Raw genomic sequence first — 19,878 nt, 5'->3', positions numbered from 1 at the left:
TGCAGCCTCAAAACATCAATTCTTCTTCTGATCAAGTTTCTAGCTTTAACAACAAGCTTATATGAAAAAGCAGGACAAAAGAATATATAAAACAAACACGAGAGGTGGGGAGTGGATACCATCAGTAAAGTTCAGACTGTAAGAAATGCTACAGGACAAATAACCTTGCTTCTTCAACAAATGAGGGTTGAAGGCAGAAAAGAGACACACTGATAGATTAAGAGACACCACAGACATTTCAACAACCACCATGTGTGGCCCTTATATGAATCTTGACTTCAATGGAAAAAGATAAACTCATGACATTTGTGAGATAACTTGAAATTTTAACAGTCTATCAATAGTTTATCATATTAAGATACTAATGATTTATTTTTTAGGAGCAATACTAATATTGTACCTATGTTTAAAAAAAATCTGTGGGCCAGGCATGGTGGCTCATGCCTGTAATCTCAGCGCTTTGGGAGGCCAAGGTGGGCAGACTGTTTGAGCTTAGGAGTTTCAGACCAGCCTGGGCAACATATCAAAACCCCGTCTCTACCAAAAATTAGCCAGGTACAGTGACATGCACCTGTAGTCCCAGCTACTAGGGAGGCTAAGGCAGGAGAACAGCTTGAGCCTGGGAGGTGGAGGTTGTAGTGAGCGGAGATCGCACCACTGCACTCCAGCCTGGGTGATGGGAGTGAAACCCTGTCTCAAAAAAAAAAAAATCTGTTTTTAAGAGACACGCACTGGAATATTTCCCAGTGAACATGATATGGATCTAAAATACGCTTCAAAATAAAACAAAAAGTGAGACAGCAGGTGTTTGTAGAGATGCACGACAAGTGGATGAAGGGGTTGGGGGTGAGTACAGACTTGTCACTATATTCTTCTTTACGGTTTGTGTGTCTTGGACATTTTTTTCCACAACAAAAAGATCAACCAAACAACGTGAGTGCAACTGGTTCTCCCTCAGAGCATGGAGGAGACTGGTTACTGCCACAGCCGTGGTGTTGGCCTCTCTGGTGACACAATGCTTTATCCTTTAATTGTCTAGTCTAGTTTCTCCAAATAGCTTCAGTAAGTTAAGATTTTTATCAGAACATCATTTTCACTTTCACTGCTTTTCAGCTCTATCAAGGGCTGCTATAATGTATACTTTGGCAAACCTAAACATTCCCTTTTCTTTTTCATATGAAAAACAAAGCAAAATAGAGTACTTGACAGACAACAGAGAATTTCCTCTTCTTTTCCCTTTAGAATAATGAAGATGAGGCCCCAAACTCAATCTCTTGCAGCCGTTCTCTGAAAGTAAACCAGGGTTGCCAAAAAATTCTATGGCCTGCAGGTCCCTGTCTCACCCCATCCTCCAGCCTGGCAAATCTCTGACATGCGGTAAAGCCTGTGTAAAGTCACATGTCAGGAAATAAACACACAGAGCCACTCCACTGAACATTGGTTCACAGCCACAGGAACGCTTCTGCTTTCCATTTGGAATATTTGTTAAATATATGTAACTGGCTGGGCACGGTGGCTCACGCCTGTAATCCCAGCACTTTGGGAGGCCGCGGCGGGCAGATCACCTGAGGTCAGGAGTTTGAGACCAGCCTGACCAACATGAAGAAACCCCATCTCTACTAAAAGTACAAAATTAGCAGGGTGTAGTGGTACACGCCTGTAATCCCAGCTATACGGGAGGGAGGCTGAGGCAGGAGAATTGCTTGAACCCGAGAGGTGGAGGTTGTGGTAAGCCAAGATTGCGCTATTGCACCCCAGCCTGGGCAACAAGAGAGAACTCCATCTCAAAAAAAAAAAAAAAAAAAAAAAAAAAAAAAAAAATACATGTAACCACCACCTATTGACGTTTCAGTCAACAGTGGACCCCCATATACATGGTGGTCCCATAAGACTATGATACTATATCTTTTCTATGTTTAGATATACAAATATCATTGCATTACAACTGCCTACTGTATTCAGTACAGTAACATGCTGTACAGGTGTACAGCCTAGAAGCAACAGGCTACTTCTTGTAGTCTAGGACTACAGTACGCTGTACCATATAGGTTTAAGTACACAACGATGTTCACACAATGAAAGTGCCTAACAACACATTTCTCAGAAGGTGGCCCCTGTTATTAAGCTTATGACTGTATTACTAAGGAGCTAAGTCAAAGGTAAAAATAGTCCAGCAGGTAAAAACAAGAAAAGCTCAAACACCAATATTACAGAGAGATCTTTAGCCACAAACATCATCTGCACATTAAGAACCAAACAGAATTGGGGTGCAGGTGAGGAGGTAGGCTGAGCTAAGGTACAGCCTCTTCCCACTAGGAATGTATAGGAGTATTAAAGGATAATTAGAACTTTTTTTCCTAAATGCACAAATCTCAGGTATCAGAAATAAGAAAGAAAAAAGCTGGGCATGGTGGCACACGCCTGAAATCCTAGCTACCTGGGAGGTTGAGGCAGGAGGATGGCTTGAGCCCTGGAGTTTAAGGCCAGCCTGGGCAGCACAGTGAGACTTGGTCTCTTAATAAGAGGGAAGCAGGAAGGGGAGAAATAAGAGAAAATGTAAAGCCAGGGCTTAAGAGAAAGAGTGGGCTGGGACAGCCCTGGTGGAAAAAAGGGGAAAACAAGACCAGGTACAGGGGCCAATATCCAGAAGTCACACAGACCCACACATGGCCTCAGACCTTGTGGCACAGGAAGCTGGAACAAGGTCCCTGCATCAAGCTGGGCACACAGAAAGGCTGCCCTCTCCAAGTGAAGATGGCAAGAACAACAACTAGCCCAGAGAAATGGCAACCAAAGCTCCCTGTCCATGGCCTAGGGTGAGGAGAGAAAGGTCTGTAAAGAGAAATCTCATCTCAAGCCTGCTCCACAAGTGCGTGCTAAGAAAAAATGAAGAAAACACCTGGTAATAGTAAAGATAAATGGACCCAATTCACCATTTAAAAGACAGATTCTCAGACTAAAGAAAAGCAAATTTACATCTAGATGCTCTTCACAAAAGACACATAAAAAGCTACTCAGAAAGCAACTCAGAAAGAATTCAGAAGTAAAAGGATGAAAAAGATGTATGAGGCAAACACTAAACAAAAAAGGAAAACCTTGACATAAAGTTATCAGACAAAAGAGAGTTTAGGACAAAAAAACCCCAAACAACAAAACACTAATTAGAAAAAGAGCATTAAACTATGCAAAGCAAAAACTGACAGAATTATAAAGAAAAACTAACAAGTACACACACACACACACACACAAACTATACATATACATATATATATATATCCCCCAATTATAAACTCACGTCAAGCAAACACAAATAATTAGTAAATATACAGAAGATTGGGACATTTCTGACAAACCCTACACTTAACAATTAGAAAATGTACTTTCACACAAACTTGGCACATTTACAAAACCTGACTAGGCCATAAAGCAAGACTCAACAAATAGCACACACTGTCTTAACCACATTCTCTAACACAATGCAATACAATCAGAAAATATAGTCAGGACAGGATGCAAATTAGAGCAATCTCTGCTTTCTGCCCCATTTCTCTGAACACAGTCGGAGAAGTCTATCCTCCTGCTGACCTAAAATTAATACTGTACATACATAGAGAGATCAGATACAGAAGTCTAAAGATTTATACAAAATATGAAATGATTATTACAATTAATATCAAAGACAGAACAGCTAACCAAAGGAAAACAAAACCTGCCTGCCTCTTTGAGCCTCCCAGAAGTGACAGAAGGATTAGGGACATAAAGAGCTCAGTCATTCAGAGGACAGGGAGGTCCTGAAACAACCTAAGTATAGTCACGTGTTGCCTAATGAAGGGCTATGTTCTGAGGAATGCATTGTTGTGTGAACACCATAGGGAGCACTTACACTAGATGGTGTAGCCTACTACACGCCTGGGCTATATATACAGTATAGCCTATTGATCCTAGGCTACAAACCTGCACAGCACGGTACTGAATACGGTAGGCAACTGTAACACAATGGTTAAGTATTTGTTTATCTAAACACAGAAAAGGTACAGTAAAAATATGGTATGACAATCTTATGGGGCCACTGTAGTATATGCAGTCCATAGTTGACTGAAATGTCATTATGTAGCACATGACTGTAGTTGATTCTAACCTGTGATGTATTAAAATTCTCACTTTTCTTAGCCTAAGACACTTAAAATATTTCATGGAGTGTTGTTTCCCCAAGACAGCTACCTGGTTATGACTTCTTTTTTTCTTTTTTTGAGACGGAGTCTCGCTCTGTCGCCCAGGCTGGAGTGCAGTGGCGCAATCTCGGCTCACTGCAAGCTCCGCCTCCCAGGTTCACGCCATTCTCCTGCCTCAGCCTCTCCGAGTAGCTGGGACTACAGGCGCCCGCCAACACGCCCGGCTAATTTTTTGTATTTTTAGTAGAGACGGGGTTTCACCGTGGTCTCCATCTCCTGACCTCGTGATCCACCCGCCTCGGCCTCCCAAAGTGCTGGGATTACAAGCGTGAGCCACCGCGCTCGGCCCTTTCTTTGTTTTTTTCTTATCAGTAAGCTCTCGAAGAACAGCCAAGGCCTGAAGGCAAACCAGTACGCCATCATACCCTTGGTCCATTGCTGGCCGTTTAGATCATCAAGATTTATTACCAGGTACACCTTCCTGTCCAAACATGAATTATGAAAAAGATCTTTACTCCTAGGGGCAGCTGTTCACTGCTGCTGCTAAACTGCAGCATTAAGAGTATTCGATTTATCAAGATAAGAAGACAAAGATCAAGCTTGAACATAATCACTTTTCAAACTGCTTGCAAGCATTCGAAGTGGGGAAAGACAAGGAGGGGAAAAGCTCCTTTAACAAAATTAGAAACCTACTGATAATTTAAAGGAAACTCTTTAAATTTACTTAAAATATTTTACTGAAGATATTTTATCTCCACTAGAATATAATTCCCAAACATTATTCAATTAAAATATCTCAGAAACAATATGAAAACTGAGTAATCAACTGCCTATAAAAATTTCTCCAAGTAGTTAACATCAGCAAAATACAGCCATCAGTGCCACTTGGATCCTGCTTCATAGTTTTTATGTGTGTCTTTCCTTGTTCAGATCCACTAAATCTTTCTATTACTAGACAACATAGAATATCATACATATAAAATGAAACTCTTACTTCCTTTGTATATCAAGATGAATCTCTCTTTTAAATATTATAGTCCAACCCAGCATATGTAATAGGGAGGAAGGGGACATAATTTCATGAGAAAAGAGAAGGATTTAAACAATGACAGATTTTAAAACAGACTATAACAGAAACAACTACTACTACTACAAAATATGAGGAGTGTTAAATTTCCTTGTTTCAGTTTGTCTGAAGTTATCCAGAATACTTACAGATAATCTTGCAATGGAATTTCAGTATGAAGATCTCTAAGAAGAAGATCCAGATTAAGTTCTTAAGCTAGTAAATGTGCCCCTCTACAGATGAGGAAGTAAATGCATCAAGGGATAAAGGCTGGGAGTCCCCCAAGAAATGAAACAGATGACTCCCTCCCATCTGAAAGATAAGGATGTCTCTAGAAAACTCAGGATGCCTAGTTTGAAGTCGTCCAAGACTCATCAGTTTCCAGAACTTAATACTGATGTGGTATTTTGTAACCCTCAATGCAGTGGTCACAGAACGGACAACCCTTCTATGATGGCAAGGCAGGGAACCCAATTATTCCCAGACCAAGGTAGGGTGCACAAACATCCCATTCAAATGAAGGTCAGCACAGCACGCAAACCGGGACCATGAATCAAGCTTCCAGGAGGTGAGGGAAGGGAATGGCATGGAGACTGTGTGCTCTGCTGGGACACAGGACCCTCCCCTCAGCCTGTCCCTCCTGTTCATGGCACCCTCTCTTCATTATCACCTACCTGCAAAGGGGCCCTGCAAGCCTAAAACAGAGCCTCTCAGTGAATCCAGAGATTCAGTTCACTCAACAGACCTAAAAAGCAACACTCTTCTTAATTGTAGGCTCCACCAGGAAAAGATTGTACTGTCATTTGTACAGAGGTGAAAAGAAAGATTGCCTAATAGGAAGGACACTGAGTGTTCTCACCATGATTTCAACCAAATTTTCTTTTTCTTTTTTTTTTTGAGATGGAGCCCAAACTGAAGTGTACAGTGGTGTGATCCTGGCTCACTGCAACCTTCACCTCCTGGGTTCAAGCAATCCTCCAACCTCAGCCTGAGTAGCTAGGATTACAGGTGTGCACCACCCGGCCTGGCTCATTTTTTTTGTATTTTTAGTAGAGGCGGAGTTTCACCATGTTGGCCAGGCTGGTCTCAGACTCCTGACCTTAAGTGATTCGCCCACCTCAGCCTCCCAAAGTGCTGGGATAACAGGTGTGAGCCACCACCTATAACCAAAGTTTCTCCATGTTACTCTTCCCAAGCTCCTGCCAAAAGAATTAAATCATCCACTTTTTTTCTTTTTTTTTTTTTTTTTTTGAGACGGAGTCTTGCTGTGTCGCCCAGGCTGTAGTGCAGTGGCGCGATCTCGGCTCACTGAAAGCTCTGCCTCCCGGGTTCATGCCATTCTCCTGCCTCAGCCCCCTGAGTAGCTGGGACTACAGGCGCCCACCACCACATCTGGCTAATTTTTTTGTATTTTTAATAGAGACGGGGTTTCATCATGTTAGCCAGGATGATCTCGATCTCCTGACCTTGTGATCCGCCCGCCTTAGCCTCCCAAAGTGCTGGGATTACAGGCGTGAGCCACCGTGCCCGGCCTCATCCACTGTTTTTACTCAGCTCCCATCTCAGGCCGCTTCCTTCTAAAAGGGCCATTAATAAGCAGCTGAAATGAACAGGCTGGCAAAGTAAACCATACATCCCTGGTTTTCTCAAACCTCATCACACAAAGGAAAAGTCAAGGCAGTAACCCACAATAAGGAGATTCATCTGCAGAAAATAAACTATCAAGAAAAGAATAAAGCAACATTATCTTCAATTAAAGTCAAATTCAACGGTTGTATCCTATGTCTCCATTTACCTAACTATCCAGTACTTGGAGCCGTCCATGGTCACCGTGCCAGGGTTAAAGTTGGGCCAGAAGTGGCCGGGCCTCCCTGCAGCCAGCCCATTTTTGCAGCATTTCTCTTGTCAGGCAAGAACCAGAATGACTCTCCTGAAGCTCTGAGGTAAGTACCTCTTCTTTAAAAGCAAATAAAAAGTAGACAGCCCAGAAATCCTCTTTCTAATGGCTTTGGGTCAAACACCCTGGTGAAGAAAGGAAGGCAGAGAGCAACAAACACTCTAGTCTTGCAGCTATATTCTATAAAGTCTCCACTGTTAAATAAAATGTACAGAGGTCAATGATTTGGACTGAGCTCCTGCACTAGGCCCAAAGGACCAAACTGAAATGGAGTCCCTCATGTTAAAGTTCCATGTCACCAAGCTGAAACTAATTTCTCTATCTGACCTTGTGGGGAATCCAAATGAGAGTAAATAGCTGAATCTCCAAACAAGCCAGTTTTACCTGACATGATAAATTGAGTTCCCTCTGCTTTAACCTTTACAAGGAGAGCAACTCTGAAATGACCAATCTGTTTTTGTTTTCTGTTTCTGCTTTCTTCAACCCTTCTCTATCTATAAAACCAACCTCCTCTGCCCAGCTCATTGGAACGCTTATTCTATTTTACGTAATGAGTTGTTGTCCCATTCTAGAACTGCAAATAAAGCCAATCATGATTTTTAAACCAAATCTGTCATAATTTTTTTCTTTTTGAAATCACAAAAGCTGAATTAGCAAACGCTGAGTCACTGTTTCTAGGGAACTACAACAAGATTAGGGTCCTACAAGCCTCTGATCATATTTTCATCAACCGATCAATATATTATCTTGTTTTATGTGTGTTTCTGTTTAAAGACATCTTAGTTAATATATTCTTGATTCATTAACACTGAACTCATGGCCAAAAGCACTCTAACTCATGTGTGAACAAAGCTCATCTAACACGTATTTTCTCTGTAAGGCACTTCACAGCCTTCTTGCATTCAGGAACACTGGGTATCCCTCCAACACTATGATTTGGGGTCATTTTCAACAGCAAAATCACTAATAAAAAGGACAAAAATTCAAAACAAAAAACTGGCACTAAAAGCCTGTGAAAAGGAGCTGTGTTTACAGCCCAAGAGCAGAAACTGGAAGGCAGAGTGTGGTCTCCTTCAGCTTTGGCTGGGAGCACATGTTGGGCAATACAAAATTTTCCCAATCTGCATATCCCTGGGGATGACCAAAAAGCATGTGAAAACTGAATTGTGGGTTACAAAAAATTGAATACCTGAATTCACAAATACAGAATCTGTGAATAATGAGGACTGACTGTATTTTTAAAACCATGCCCAAACCAGCTGCCCAAACTGAGTGTCAGAATAAATCCATAGCCCTAATGAGTACAACTGCACCTTACAGCAAACTTCTCCTGTGCCTGTGGAATCCTCACATTCCTTATGAACCTACTCAAAAGTTAACCTCTGTAACAGAAAGCTGCTCTAGTAACTACTGAAGTGGCACCCCTGCAAGAGGCTCCAAAGGAGACCCCTGACTGCACTGATAAGAGATTAATTAGAACGGCAACCCAACTGTAGCAAGCCACAGGAAAGAAAAGGAAAGACAACTAAAAATCATTCTGGCAGCAGCTTTTGTCTCTTGTTTAAAAGATACAGACAGGAGAAGACCTGCAAATCACTTAGAGCAACAAACATAGCCCTACCTGAGGGACATGCTGCCATTTTGCAAGCCGATCATACAAACACCAAGAGCTTCACACTCACAGTCTGCACGATGCAGCAATACATCTTTTTTACAAACTTGACTTTGTGATATTTTATTGTCTGGATTTCTGAATAGACTGATGGGGTGGGGGGGTGCGGGGGGAAGTGAACATTTACCAAGCAGCTAACGCCAGGCACTATGTCGAGAACTTTACCTTCATTACCTCACTGAATTCTCCCCAGCCTGGTAAATGAATTTTCTCTTCGCCACTTTAACCTCTTGAGGTAAAGACTCAAAGAGGTTGCATCAAACACCACCGATTTTATTTCCTTCAAGCGGCTAAAATAACTCGAGAGATTGCTTGGGTACTTCAACTAGTTGAGTATTCAATTAATCACTTTAACTAATTACTAATGATTACTTTATAAGTATTTCTTATAAACTGGATTCATGAGTTTTCCTCTAGGTACAGATGTTTCCCTGCAAGAAACGAGAGAAAAAAAGTTTTCTCTTTACAAAGACTTCTCTCATCTCTAGTCATAATTCTTTAAACTGTTTCATGGAAGACTGGACACAGATCAAGCAGCACTCAGCAGACATCTTCACCCTGACTCCTTTAAGAGTGTCACTTCACCCTGAGTGCAAAGGTGGCCCTGAGCGAGTACCTAACCAAGGCCCCTGTGCCAGGCTTCTCCAGCTCCAGACTCTGAAGGCTTCCCCGCAACTGCAGCAGAGGTACACTGTTGAATCCGAATGCTAAGTCTGTCCACATTACTTAGCATGAATAAGCATTTCAATAAGTTTTACTTGGAGTTGGAAAGGTAGATTGGTTGCCAGCACGACAGCACCACCTTCTGGTTGGTGAAAAGGAATTAAGACACAAAGTCACATCTGGAGCATTTCAAGTTTTGTAACCCAGATGGGTGGCAAAGTTGAAAATCTAGTTTCCATAAAATCCGAACAATGTCAGTAGCAATTAAACACCCTCACAGATCAGTCATGGAATAGAAAACACTTTAACTGTAGGTCACTACTGGCTACTGTTCCACTTCTGGGCACACTGCAGCCACTTCCAGCCTCTCAGCCCTCTGACACTGAAGCCCACTGTGCCCTACGAAAGAAATTCCTCATCATGTCATCAGAGTCACATCCATCCCCCTGGCTGTGCAAAAAGGTTCTCTGCTGTTCACAAAGTCCAAATCTGATGGCACAGCAATAAAGTATCAGACACTGGCCCAACAACCACTCCCACTGGTACTTGTTGGCAGGTAGAGAGTATCGTCCTCTGATGGTTCTAACGAGGACTATCATCCTCTTATGGAGGCCATGAGGACTCGGCATCCCCTTCCTGTTCCCCTCAAGCATGTGACTCCTTGGTAGACTGTGCTGGAGATGGACCTTGGGTGTGAGGTCCAAACGGGGCTTCCTCCTAAAGGTGATGCCATCCCTATAGAAATCCAGAAATCAGACCACGAGACCCCATCATGACAGCTGCAAGGGGCCTCTAAACTCTAAACGATTCCTTAATCTCAGCTTCCAGAACAGACCCCAGCAGCTGGTTTCCAGGCCTGCCTTATTCAATGCAATGGCCCCATCCACTTGACAAATGGCCCTTGGGTGTCACACTCTTCCTGATTCTGCTCATCAGGTAAGCTATTCATCCTGCTCCCTCAAGGAGAGCCAAGCAAGGTGGATGGAGAGAGGACTGTACTTTAATCACGACATCCTTCTCTTGGTGAGCAGCACCGAAGTCTCCTCCAGACCTGTGGAGACCACAGGGTGAAGGAATGAGCATTTCTTCCTGAAGCTGTCCACAGGAATCCCAAGCCCCAGGCTACTCTAGAGACAGGCAGCACCTGAGGAGGGAGAGCTCTGCCAGTTACCTCTGCTTCCCCCCACCCCACCAACACCTGCCACAGTGCTTTGCACACCTGGAAAAGAATAATTCTTCTTTAAACGAGGACTTTAATCTGTGTTTCTCCTGAATTGCCTGAGTTCAAACTTTGTTTACCATAACCCTCAACAAGAAATCCATGTGCATTATAACCCAGTACACACACATACATCTGTATGTACAGAACTAACCCTGAAAAAAAGGCTACATTAAAAAAAAAAATCTATATTATATAAGACACACTGACATTTTCTAACTTCTTCCATTTTATTAAAAATGCTGGTCACCACTCACTCAAATGACCTCACAACCCAGTGAGGGAGTGCAACCCTCACTGGGTGAATGCTGTGGTAAACTTCCGCCTTCGTTCATCACTCTGTTGGGTGTCATGCTTCTCTCTCTTCTCGGCTATCCCAGAATTGGCCCTTTCCCAAAGACCGTACCAGGGCCTCTCCTCAAAGCCCTCTCCAGCTCTATGCCAGCACCATCCCAAATGCCAAGGATGTAGACTAATGACTAAGATGTAGTCCCCATGCCGAGAAGCCAAATCTACTGGGTGGAACAGACTGACACTGCCTCTTCCTCTGAAGACAAAAACACTTGTTATCTGTATTCATCCATCCATCCATCCATCCATCCATCCATCCATCCATCCATCCCCCACCTTGACTCACTCCCGCATCATGTGTGGAAACAACAGTTTACATTTGTCAAAAGGCAGGCCAGGTGCAGTGTCTCATGCCTGTAACCCCAGCACTTTGGGAGGCTGAGGCAGGCGGATCACCTGGAGTTCGAGACCAGCCTGGCCAACACAGTGAAACCCCATCTCTATCAAAAACCCTGAAAATCAGCCAGGCGTGGTGGTTAGTGCCTGTAGTCCTAGCTACTCGGTAGGCTGAGGCAGGGGAATTGCTAGAACCCAGGAGGCGGAGGTTGCAGGGAGGCAGAGGTTGCAGTGAGGTGAGATCACACCACCGCACTCCAGCCTGAGTGACAGCACAAGACTCCATCTCAAAAAAAAAAAGGATGAATCCATCTAATAGGGTTTCCTTTTTTGCAATCTTATTTGTCAAGGGATAATTTTCATGAACTCTAAATTAGGAAGTGCACTGTCATTGATTCTTGGAAGCCAATGGCCCATTTATTACCCTATGTAGCATTTATAGATGTGGCAGGTTCCCAGATAAATTCAATTTGGCCTCAGCCTCTTAGAAAAGGCTGTGAACTAGAGTACATGCAAAGACTAACCTTCTACCATGCTTAAAAATACATAGAAACTGTTTGGGTACGTCCATCAATTTCATCTACTTTTGACTTTGTGCTACCATGCCATCCTACACACATGGGAAACTATGCCATCAGGGTGCCCCCCCAGACAACAACCAGGCTTTCCAAGGGCAGCTCTATTTGGTTGACCAACTTCGTACTGAATACTTGGAAATTCTTTCAAAAGCCCCAGACTTCTCAATGAAAACTGGTTAGATGTAATATTTTATTTTAAAACTAGTATTCAACCTGGCCAAGAGAGCAAGATCCCATTTCTTTAAAAAAAAAAAAAAAGGCAGGCATGGTTGCATGCACCTATAGTCCCAGTTACTTGGGAGGCTAAGGCAGGAGGATCGCTTGAGCCCAGGAATTCGAGGCTGCAGTGAGCTATGATCACACCGCTGTACTCCAGCTTGACCCTGTCAGAGTGAGATCCTGTCTTAAAAGACAAAATTAAATTAAAATATAAAACTTGCTTTAGAGGGCTGGGCGAGAGGGGGCGTGCGCGTGAGCAGGCGACGCGCCAAGGAACTAGGCAGAGCCGTGGAACCGCCGCCAGGTCGCTGTCGGTCCACGCCGCCCGTCGCGCTGCCCGCCCGCTCAGCGTCCGCCGCCACGGGAGTGCAGGTGGAAACCATCTCCCCAGGAGACGGGCGCACTTTCCCGAAGCACGGCCAGACCTGCATGGTGCACTATACCGGGATGCTTGAAGATGGAAAGAAATTTGATTCCTCCCGGGACAGAAACAAGCCCTTTAAGTTTATGCTAGGCAAGCAGGAGGTGATCCGAGGCTGGGAAGAAGGGGTTGCCCAGATGAGTGTGGGTCAGAGAGCCAAACTGACTATATCTCCAGATTATGCCTATGGTGCCACTGGGCACCCAGGCATCATCCACCACATGCCACTCTCGTCTTCGATGTGGAGCTTCTAAAACTGGAATGACAGGAATGGCCTCCTCCCTTAGCTCCCTGTTCTTGGATCTGCCATGGAGGGATTTGGTGCCTCCAGACGTGTGCACATGAATCCATATGGAGCTTTTCCTGATGTTCCACTCCACTTTGTATAGACATCTGCCCTGACTGAATGTGTTCTGTCACTCAGCTTTGCTTCCAACACCTCCGTTTCCTCTTCCCCTTTCTCCTCGTATGTGTGTTTACCTAAACTACATGCCATAAACCTCAAGTTATTCATTTTATTTTGTTTTCATTTTGGGGTGAAGATTCAGTTTCAGTCTTTTGGATATAGGTTTCCAATTAAGTACATGGTCAAGTATTAACAGCACAAGTGATAGGTTAACGTTAGAATAGGAATTGGTATTGGGGGGGAGTTGCAAGAATATTTTATTTTAATTTTTTGGATGAAACTTTTATCTATTATATATTAAACATTCTTGCTGCTGCGCTGCAAAGCCATAGCAGATTTGAGGCGCTGTTGAGGACTGAATTATTCTCCAAGTTGAGAGATGTCCTTGGGTTAAATTAAAAGCCCTACCTAAAACTGAGGTGGGGATGGGGGGAGAGCCTTTGCCTCCACCATTCCCACCCACCCTCCCCTTAAACCCTCTGCCTTTGAAAGCAGATCACGTTCACTGCAATGTTGGATACTACAGGTATCTGTCCCTGGGCCAGCAGGGACCTCTGAAGCCTTCTTTGTGACCTGACTTATTATTTTTTTTTTCATCCTGCAGTTTTTCTAATGGACTTTCAGGAATTTTGTAATCTCCTAACTTTCCAAGCTCCACCACTTCCTAAATCTTAAGAACTTTAATTGACAGTTTCAACTGAAGGTGCTGTTTGTAGACTTAAGACCCAGTGAAAGCCCAGCCATCATGACAAATCCTTGAATGTTCTCTTAAGAAAATGATGCTGGTCATCGCAGCTTCAGCATCTCCTGTTATTTAATGCTTGGCTCCCTCTGCTGATCTCAGAGTTTCCTGGCTCTTCCTCCCTCAGCCCCTTCTCACCCCTTTGCTGTCCTGTGTAGTGATCTGGTGAGAGAAATCGTTGCTGCACCCTTCCCCCAGCACCATTTATGAGTCTCAAGTTTTATTACTGCAATAAAAGTGCTTTATGCCGGCTTTTCTCAAAAAAAACAAAAAAAAACAAAAAAAAACAAAACTTGCTTTAACCAAGAATAAATAAATCGCCCCAACCAACATGACAGCAAACTTTATACAAGGGACAAGATTCAAACTCTGACTTTTTTTTTTTTTTTTTTTTTTTTTTTTTTTTTTTTTTTTGAGACAGAGTCTCGCTCTGTCACCCAGGCTGGAGTGCAGTGGCGCGATCTCGGCTCACTGCAAGCTCCGCCTCCCGGGTTCACGCCATTCTCCTGCCTCAGCCTCTCCAAGTAGCTGGGACTACAGGCGCCCGCCACCACGCCCGGCTAATTTTTTGTATTTTTAGTAGAGACGGGGTTTCACCGTGGTCTCGATCTCCTGACCTCGTGATCCGCCTGCCTCGGCCTCCCAAAGTGCTGGGATTACAAGCGTGAGCCACTGCGCCCGGCCTCAAACTCTGACTTTTAACAAATCAAGTAAAACCCGTGTTTCCACGTTCTAGCTCCCCGCTGCCCCACAGCTGCTCCACTCCACGTGCCCTCTGTTTCAGTCATGCCAAAGGATGTGCTGGTCCCACAATCCACCACAGGTTTCTCAGCCTTCCTCTACCAGGCAACTCCAACTTATGACTGGAGGGCGAGCATAGGCTTCACCATCGCCTCCTCGGAAGCCTTCCCTGGTGACCCTCTTCTGCATCTTCCCGCCAATTTGAGCCAGTTCTCTCTCCCCAGCAACTTCCCTTTATTACAACACTCAGTGGCCACTGATGCACTGGTTGTCTACACACCTGTCTGCACCACAAGACACTGATTCCTTGAATGGAAAGCCGATTATTTCATCTTCCACATCTAAATTCAGTCTCTCAGTCCTTCAACAGTACAAAGGCAAATACTGGCCAAGCATGGTGGCTCACGCCTGTAATCCCAGCACTTCGGGAGGCCGAGGCAGGCAAACTGTTTGTGTCCAGGGGTTCGAGAACAGCCTGGACAACATGGTGAAACCCCATCTCTCCTAAAAATACAAAAAATTAGGCATGATGGCATGCTCCTGTAGTCCTAGCTACTCAGAAGGCTGAGGTGGGAGAGTAATCTGAGCCCAGGAGGTCAAGGCTGCTGTGAGCCAAGATCGCGCCACTGCACTCCAGCCTGGGCAACCGAAGTAAGACCCTGCCTCAGAAAAAAGAAAAAAAAAAAAAAAGGCAAATACTTAACACAAATAATAATACTGCAGGTTTCAAATGAAAGCCATTGTTTCAAAAATCTTGCAAAATACCTTCCTAATTATTCTAATTATTCTGTTGCTACTATAAAGAACACTGGGCATATAAACATATGGTATCTAGACTATACAAGGATAAATCAGTAAGAAATAAGAGGCTTACCCTCCATCTTAAAATATAATCACAAAAGTGCACACCTAAATGTGCACTTCAATGTGCACTAAAAGCGATTCAAACTTATTTGGGGCATTAATAGACAATTATTTAAATTAGTGATATTCTATAATGAGTTCATTTTCCCCCCTACATAATATGCTACAATCATTTGTTTCTCTTCTCTCTAAATTATCTACATAATATCAAAAAAAGACTTATGGGGAAAATCTCATTTTCAGTTTATTTTATATGACAGTGTCTACGTTCCTTTACATAGCAGGAGTAGCAGCTGCTCCTTGGCCTCTGATGCAATTTGAAAACAAGTTTCTGTGAAGTTCCCCACATCGCTCCATTTCACACGCAGAAAGGATGAAAGGCATTCCTACTATTAATAGCTGGACTGCACAATATAAAGTTTCATTCCTAATTTTTTTTTTTTTTTTTTTGAGACAGAGTTTCACTCTTGTTGCCCAGGCTGCAGTGCAGTGGCGCCATCTCGGCTCACCACAACCTCCGCCTCCTGGGTTTAAGCGATTCTCCTGCCTCAGCCTCCCAAGTAGCTGGGATTACAGGCATGTGCCACCACGCCCGGCTAATTTTGTATTTTTAGTAGAGACAGGGTTTCTCTATGTTGGTCAGGCTGGTCTCAAACTCCCGACCTCAGGTGATCCGCCCGCCTCGGCCTCCCAAAGTGCTGGGATTACAGGTGTGAGCCATCCCACCCTGGCTAAATAACTATTTTAAGTCATGTTTACTTTTTATAATCTTATCACCTGAAAGTACTCAGTAACCTAGGTGTTAGTGAGTACTAGATGAGATGTGGGTAAACCCCTGGTCTGAGGTGCTCAGGTCACCACTGCCATCAATTTGAAGTTACCTAACACTCCAGTGGTCTAGCATTTGCTAGTGTTTTTGCTAAACAAAATGAAGTAACATTCACTCTGCTATTAAAGTGATGTTTGGGCTTCTTTCCAGGATATACAAATTACATCTTTTCTAAGAAAAGACAAGTTGTACAAATACTCAACAGTGGAAATATTATCAATAAACATCACAAATCAAAAATGTTTAATAGATTCTTTTTCAGAATAGCAGATTTAAACCAAAAAGTTGATGGAAAATTCAGAGAAACTAATGCTATAAATTTCATGATTAGAAAAAACGATGCCATAAGATAATTACAGTCAGCAACAAAAAAAGGGCTATAGTTAGTTCCCCCTTATCTGTGATTTTGCTTTCCAAAGTTTCAGTTTCCTACAGTAGAGTATGATAAGATATTTTGAGAAAAACAGAGAGAGCACATACATATAGCTTTTATTAAGAATATTGTTATAAATGTTCTGTTTCATTGTTGGTTATTATTGTTAAGCTCTTCCTGCGCCTAATTTATAAATTTAACTTTATCACAGGTATGTACATATAGGAAAAACAGAATACATACAGGCTTTCATACCATCTGCAGCTTCAGGCATCCACTGGAGTCTCGGAATGTATCCTCCATGGATGAGGAGGGACTACTGTACTCTGCTAGCCATATTAAGAGTTTTAAAAGCAAGATGTTTCCCTTTGCTGTGGTCCTTTACTTATTTAAAAAATAAAAAAGCATAATGCTTTTTTAGTCTTAAATTTAAAAATTGTATTACACATAATTCACTATGGAAAAATCAGAAAATAGAATAAAACATAAGAACATAAAATCCATCCATAGTTCCATCACCCTAAGAGATTTATTGGTAACATTTTTAGTTACAAATTAATATTATATTCTGGATTAGCCATTTATATAACAAAGTCCTCCAAATACATTTCACTTATATTTTAAATTTGCTAAAATCAGATTTCTTTTTTTTTTTTTTTTTTTTTTTTTTTTTGAGACTCTCTCTGTCGCCCGGGCTGGAGTGCAGTGGCGCAATCTCGGCTCACTGCAAGCTCCGCCTCCCGGGTTCATGCCATTCTCCTGCCTCAGCCTCTCCGAGTAGCTGGGACTACAGGCGCCCACCACCACACCCGGCTAATTTTTTTTTTTGGTATTTTTAGTAGAGACGGGGTTCCACCGTGGTCTCGATCTCCTGACCTCGTGATCCGCCCTCCTCGGCCTCCCAAAGTGCTGGGATTACAAGCGTGAGCCACCGCGCCCAGCCGATTTCATTTTTTAAAACTGTGAGGTTGTAGAGAATAGGAATCATGTATGAGAAAACAATGTCAACATGTAAAGACTAGCACAGCTAATATTAATCAACCATTTCATTATATCTACTGACAAAAACAACAACAAAACATTAAAAGCCTCAGAAATAAGGATCCTTATATTTAGTTTCTCAGTGGTCGAAGAGCAAACTGGCAGATTAACCTCACTGCTTTGCATTTCCTATTATCACCAGAGTCCTAAAATATTTCCAGAGAGTGAATTATGACTATGGCACTAAATAAGGCACAGCGGTACCTGCTTTCTTAAGTGTGCTGTGCAATCTTGATCTTGCAGATGTACTGTACACTTAAATACTATATACACAATTGAAAGGTAAATCTCAAATATTAATCTGCAATTATCTTTGTTAATAAAGAGAGGGGTACTAAACAACTTTTTCCTTTCCTATGTAGTTTTAAATTTTTCTAATTAAAAATAAATGGCATGTGAAATGCTCATGACATGATGTTAATTAAAAAAGCAGATCCAAAAATGCATTTCAAGTCTCAGCCCGATTAGTATTAAAAATGTTAAACATAAGACTCAAAACTATAAAACTACTAGAAGAAAACATTAGACAAATGCTAAAGGACATTGGTCCAGACAAAGATTTTACAGATAAGACTTCAAAGCACAGGCAACAACAAAATAACAGACAAATGAGACTATATTAAACTGAAATGCTTCTGCACAGCAAAGAAACAATCAACAGAATGAAAAACAACTCAAGGAATGGGAGAAAATATTTGCAAACTATCCAACAGGGGACTAATATTCAGAATATACAAGAACTCAGACGATTCAATGGCAAAGAACCCACATGATCCAATTAAAAAGTAGGCAAAGAAACGGAAAAGGCATTTCTCAAAAGAAGACATACAAATGGCAACAAACATGAGAAAATGTTCAACATCACTAAATCATCAGGGAAATGTGAATCAAAACAACAGTAAGATACCAACTCAACCCAGTCAGAACGACTACTATAAAAAAGACAAAAAATAACAAAGACTGGCGATGATGTAGAGAAATGGGAACTCTTACACACCGTTGGTGGGATGGAAAATTAGGATGGCTACTATTTAGACAGCGTGGAAGTTCCTCAAAACATTAGAAACAGAACTACCATACAATTCAGCAATCCCACTAGTGGAAATTTATCTGAAGGAAAGAAAGTCAAAGGCATACGCTGCATCCCCATGTTTACTGTAGCACTATTCACAATAGCTAAGATAAGGAACCAACCTAAATGTTCATCAAAAGATGAGTGGATAAAGAAAATGTGGTATATATACACATTGTAATACTATTCAGCCATAAAAAAGAATGAAATTCTGTCATTTATGGCAACACGGATGAGCCTAGAAGACATTAGGTTAAGCAAAACACAGCAGGCATAGAAAGGCAAATGCATGTTCTGATTCGTATGTGGGAGCTGAAAAGCTTTGAGCTCAAGTAGAGAGTATAATTGGGGGTATTAAAGGCGGGGAAGGATAGAGGGAAGAGGAGGATAGAGAGACGTTGGTTAATGGCTACAAAATTACAGTGAGGTAAGAGGAATGTGTTCTGATGTTCTGGCAGCACTGGAGGGTGAATGTGGTTAAATAATAATTTATTGTATATTTTCAAAAAGCTAGGAGAGAAGTTTGAATGTTCACAACACAAAAATATAATACATCTTTGACATGATGGATATGCTAATGATTTGATCATTACATACTGTATACATATATTGAAATGTGACTCTGAATCCCATAAATATGTACGTACAATTATCATGTGTCAACTAAAATTAAAGGGGAAATAATATGAAAATACTCATCTAGGCAGAGTAAAGCAACAGACAGGAAATACCAAAATTTTACTTCATTACTAGGTTGTAAGATCATGGCTGAATTGTTTTCCTTGTATTTTCAAATATTTTTCACTTTTTTTTTTTTTTTTTTTTTTTTTTTTTTTTTTTTTGAGACAGTCTCATTCTGTCGTCCAGGCTGGAGTGCAGGGGCATGATCTTGGCTCACTACAACCTTTGCCCCACGGGTTCAAGCAACTCTCCTGCCTCAGCCTCCCAAGTAACTGGGACTACAGGTGCGTGCCACCATGCCCAGCTAATTTTTGTACTGTTAGTAGAGACAGGGTTTTGCCATGTTGACCAGGCTGGTCTCAAACTCCTGGCATCAAGTGATACGCCTGCCTCAGCCTCCCAAAGTGCTGGGATTACAGGTGTCAGCGACCACGCCTGGCCTTTTTTTTCACATTTTCAATGAGATTGATTTACTTCAAATTTTTGAAGGGGGTGAGAGAGCACAATGAAAGCAATTTTTCACAAGTGACATTGC

General features: G+C 42.2%; 1 protein-coding gene and 1 pseudogene across 6 annotated transcripts in view; one reads left to right on the top strand and one right to left on the bottom strand.

Annotated features, from left to right (window-relative positions):
- PARN (poly(A)-specific ribonuclease) overlaps positions 1 to 19,878 on the bottom strand; it is a 200,656-nt gene that overhangs the window by 84,628 nt on the left and 96,150 nt on the right. The window lies entirely within an intron of this gene.
- Positions 11,562 to 14,034, top strand: LOC129467748 (peptidyl-prolyl cis-trans isomerase FKBP1A-like; annotated as a pseudogene).

Source organism: Symphalangus syndactylus, chromosome 18 (genome assembly GCF_028878055.3).
Source record: "Symphalangus syndactylus isolate Jambi chromosome 18, NHGRI_mSymSyn1-v2.1_pri, whole genome shotgun sequence".
Lineage (NCBI taxonomy): Eukaryota > Metazoa > Chordata > Mammalia > Primates > Hylobatidae > Symphalangus > Symphalangus syndactylus.
Note: the sequence above shows the minus strand (reverse complement) of the source record. Positions and strands in the feature narration are given on the sequence as shown.